General features: G+C 35.7%; 1 long non-coding RNA gene across 1 annotated transcript in view; it reads right to left on the minus strand.

Annotated features, from left to right (window-relative positions):
* LOC128249934 (uncharacterized) overlaps window positions 1-5,181 on the minus strand; it is a 26,284-nt gene that overhangs the window by 12,120 nt on the left and 8,983 nt on the right. Inside the window, exon 2 of the long non-coding RNA XR_008266084.1 lies at window positions 2,754-2,922. This is a non-coding gene — a long non-coding RNA (uncharacterized LOC128249934). The remainder of the gene's footprint in view (window positions 1-2,753; window positions 2,923-5,181) is intronic.

Genomic DNA, 5,181 nt, shown 5'->3' on the forward strand with positions numbered 1-5,181 from the left:
TATATATATATATATATATATATATATATATATATATATCCAAAAAGTGGAACAAGAACGCAACAGACGACGATAAAACATCCGGACAGATGGACGATACAAAGACGGACAGGAAAAAACAAGGACGAGTCATTCGTGGCCTTCTCTCCTCGGTCAAGTTTCCAGATTATCCTTACAGTTTCAGACGGTTACACTTGAGACTGTTCAAATCTGGCTGGCCTCCAAAAATCTAAGCTAAGAGCATTAAATATTTTGGGAGAAAGCAAAACGAGTGTGTACGATAACAAAGACAGAGAAAAAAATAACGAAGAAAATACAAAAAGAAACGGAGAAACTGTTACCCGATTATAAATACAAACGACTAATAGAGAGAGATGCAGTTAAGCTGGTGTGTGTAGAATGAAAGTCTTGAGGCAGGAACCTAGGAGATGAACATAAGAGATGAAAGTCATGAGACAGGAATATAAGAGATGATTTGCGTCCAGCAGTCGAGCCAAGAAAGATCATGCTTGGCCGAACACTGATATCCAAAATTAGGGAATGGAGTAGATAAATATCTTCCTACACCTTGATCGCTGGATCTTACCTTAACACACACACAGGCCACACACACATACATACACACGCGCGCAAGCAACACACACACACACACACATACACAGAAACACGTGTGTATGTCTGTATGTATAGCTACTAACGCTGAGATCTGCACTCGTGGTCGGCTTCACTCGGGTTCACACTCGCGGCTTCCATTGTCCCTCCACCACTTGACGTTAGATGACGAGTTTGGATTTGTGTGCGACTTCATAGCTTAGCCGATCGACAAAAGACATCGATAGAATAAGTACCACAATTAAAAAGAATGTGTATTGGTGTCGTAATATTCAATATTAAACCCCTGAAAGCGGCGCCCCAGGATGGTCGCAGTCCAGTGACTGAAACAAGCAACAGAATAAAAGAATATGCACGTGGAATATTCCTGTACTTAAGTTATTTGAATGAAAGTGTGTAGCATAGTACTGAAGGTGTTACGCTCGCTACTGCAGGATCACGGTTTCGATTCCTGATTTGTGCAAGGCGTTGTAACCTTGAGCAAAACACTTCATTTCACGTTGCACCAGTTCATTCAGCCTGTAAATGAGTAACACTGTGACGGACAGGTGTCCTGTTCGGAAGGAATCTTGTACTTTCAGTTACTTGTCTCCTATGGAAACTGGATATCTGGTTCTATGAGTCCAAGAACTCGGGACAGTAATGTCCAAGAGTTGATGATGATGATGATGATGATGATGATGATGGTGGTGGTGGTGGTGGTGATGATGAGTTATTTCGCATCTGTAAAGATCTATAAAAACTGTGTATTCATTTATGTGCATATAGAAAACAGTTATTCAGGCCTCTGTGGGTCGGGGCGAGCTAGCAGAAACGTTAAACACATCGGACAAAATGCTTAACGGTCTTTCATCCAATCTATAGCCCTAGGCTGGTTCTTTTTCTTTTATTGGACCTGTAAAGAGGGAAAACAAAGTTAACCTCAGCAGGCTTTGAACCGAAAACGCAGAGAGGTGGAGCTGCGAGGAATTTTATCAAATCGTTTATATATTTGAATATGTCTTTAAATAGAATATTTTAAACAGTTTCGAATTCATCTGCTTTTAATTACAAAGAAATATAGGCGAGTTCTGTGGAATAAGTTATTTGATTTATGATATACTTATAAGGTACTTTGAAAAGAAATATCTCATTTCTTCCTATGGAGTCTTGCCTTTTTTGACACAAAAATAAAATCCTAGGAGGAAACTAGAGTCTAGAATGTTAATAATTTTACATCCTTACATGAGTGATATTTATTAATTTGCAGATACTAGTATTAGTTATCGATTAATTTATCAAAAAGTATTTATTTCGTATATGAAAACATTTGTGAAATTTTAAACACTGCTCTTTATTACATTCTCATTTAAAATGGCTTTATTGACATATTTTCAATTAAGTTGTATTTCTCGCAATGTTATAAATAGTAGAACAAATTAAGGCTTACCAATGCCAAGTTCCTGAATGCAATAATAAAAAATAACAATAATGATAATAATAATGAAATTTTTTTATATATGTTAGTTGCTAAGGTGAGATCATATAAAGACTATTAGTTTTGAAACCTGTTTTATTTTATTTTCTTTCAGGAAATGAAAATTTAAAGTTCTTTATCAGAATTACTGACAGGTGTCTGAGCATAACGGAAAACTATATCATTATGGTATTTTTTTCCTTCTGTTACATTCTTTACAATTCTTCAATAAAACAAAATTGTTGGTGTCTACTCTAAGGTACTTTTGAAAGTTGTACAATTATAACTTGATAAAGTCACATGTTTTACTGTAGAAAACTTTGCTTTAGTGTACTACTCTATAAACAGAGTGAATGATCAGAGATTAAGCAGCTCCCTGCACTTCCTGGTCACAATTGTGACTTTTAATTAAATGACGAAATGCACAGTAATTATGTTTATACTGGCACAGTCGTGGCTGTGTGCATAAAAAGCTTGGCTCCCAACCGTGTATTCTTGGGTACAGTCTCGCTGCGGGTCACCTTGGGGCAAGCGTCTTGCACTGTTGCCCTGGACCGACAAAGCCCTTGTGAATGAATTCTGTAGATAGAAGCTGAAAGAAGTTCGACGTTTATTTATACATACATATATATATATATATATATATATATGAAATAATTGAGATTCAGTTGAATTAGGTACTTACGTTGAGGCACCAGGTCAGTGCGGCATTATCCGTACCACTCAAAGTAAGATGATCAAAATCAAAATAAGCAACAGGATACCAAGATGTGATGCAGTACGACCGTTTAAAGTGACTCCATTTAATTCAACAATGCAATCATTGCATCAATTTAAATGCAGGCTATCCTCAGCTGTATAAAGAAATAGAATTTTTTAATCAGTTAGACACATTAATATAATTTTACTTAAATTCTCTAATAGAGCAAGAAGAGGGAGAAAGTCCATGTTGCTACTAATGTGACTCAGAATATACTACATTTCTAAGAACGGTATAAAGTTTGTTAGGGTCATAGCTTATAAATGATTGTGGTTCACTTTTAATTTATTAGTCTTCTTTTTTTGTCAGCTACCAAATCTAAGGTTAGAGGATAGTGTGTTTTTAGAATGGATAGACAGAGTGAGTTGGCAGTTTATAGTTGGGTATAGTCATAAATATTGTCAGGGTTTTAGAAAATGCATAAGTAATTGTCTATAAAGGAGGCTGGGTAGGGAAGACCTTAAATCAAGATGTTAATTACCAGTTAAAGGGGCAAGACGCTAATAAAGCCTATGATGTTAATACAGAAGAAAATATCATGGGGTACAATGGATGATTGTATATAAACAATATTGTTAAGTTGTATGAAGATAAAAGTTAAGATTACTAAAAATTATTTTATAACCACAATAGATAAACTGTATATATATACCAATTTTCAATACTAGAAAGGAAAGATTACATAGAATTAGTTTAGTATCCATACCTGTACTTAATTATATACTTATAAGGTGGTTTCTGCAAAGATTGATCTGGGTATTTACTTATGGAATACTGGGGTGATAAATCATGCTATCTTTATATTAGTTATAATGACTGAAACAAATTCTATTTATTTATGCAGCTGAGGATAGCCCTGCTTTTAAATTGATGTCATGATTGCATTGTTGAATTAAATGGAGTCGCTTGAAACGGTCGTACTGCATCACCTCCTGATATCCTGTTGCTTATTTTGATTATATATATATATATATATACATATGCATATATGTGTTTGTGGGTGTATATGTATGTATATGTCTGTGGAGAGGTGTCTTTGTGTTTGCAACCAGTGTTGGATTTGTTTACGTACCATAAACTAGCTGTTCGATAAAAGAAACCGATAAAATAATTACCACGTTTTAAACGAAGTAAGTATTAGGTTCGAGACTTTTTGACTAAACTCTTCAAGGCGGTGCCACATCATGGCCGCAGTTTAATGACTGAAGCAAATAGAAGAAAAATGATAAAAGATATAATTGACAATCTAATAATTGTATAGGAGAAGGCGGTGAGCTGGCAGAAACGTTGGCACGCCGGGCGAAATGCTTAGCGCTATTTCGTCTGCCGTTACGTTCTGAGTTTAAATTCCGCCGAGGTCGACTTTGCCTTTCATCCTTTCGGGGTCGATAAATTAAGTACCAGTTACGCACTGGGATCGATGTAATCGACTTAATCCCTTTGTCTCTCCTTGTTTGTCCCCTCTATGTTTAGCCCCTTGTGGGCAATAAAGAAATAAGAAACGTTAGCACGCTGGGCGAAACGCTTAGCAGTATTTCGCTTGTCTTTCTTTACGTTTTGAGTTCAAAGTCCACCGAGGTCGACTTTGCCTTTCATCTTCTCGGGGTCGATAAATTAAGTACCAGTTGCATACTGGAGTCGATCTAATCGACTGGTCTCCTCTCCCGAATTTTCGGGCTTTGTGCCTAAAGCAGACAAGAATATTTTAGTCATGTCTTGTGAGCTTGAAAGTGTCTTTGTCTTTGCTGTTGGATTGCCCTCTATTTCGTCTTTCCTTTGATTTCTCTTAATCTCTATTTATGTTACATGGTCTCATTCAATCTTTATTATGAGTAGTCAGTGAAGTGAAAGCATCCTGACCTAATTAAGGCTTTTTTCCTGTCACAAAGTATAAAAAATATTCTATTCTAAAAAGGTCATTCTAAGATTAAAGGATTAAAGGATACCAGAATAATAGTGATAACGAATTGCAAAGTAATCTTTATCAGTTACCCTAAGACTTTATCATCTATCGCCTAGAATATACTCTAAGTACTATATAATACTCGATTCTTCAGTTCATGTCACCCGCTCGCGTAGTTAAAACCTTGAACAAAGCTGCATAGGAATGTCTACCATGGACGAACATGTGCTGCAACTGAACTAACTAAATGCACTTAATTGCAACATCAAAAGGACATTCGGACAGTTATGTAGCAGAAACACGTATCGCATAGGAATCTAATGTGAATTTAATGGTAATAAAAACTGCAATAAACAAGTTTTGAAGATATATTTCTCCATTTTCCTTTATCATACCTTATTTATGTATGTGTATGCATATACATGTGTATATATATTTATATGCAAATGT

Source organism: Octopus bimaculoides, chromosome 1 (assembly GCF_001194135.2).
Source record: "Octopus bimaculoides isolate UCB-OBI-ISO-001 chromosome 1, ASM119413v2, whole genome shotgun sequence".
NCBI classification, from domain to species: domain Eukaryota; kingdom Metazoa; phylum Mollusca; class Cephalopoda; order Octopoda; family Octopodidae; genus Octopus; species Octopus bimaculoides.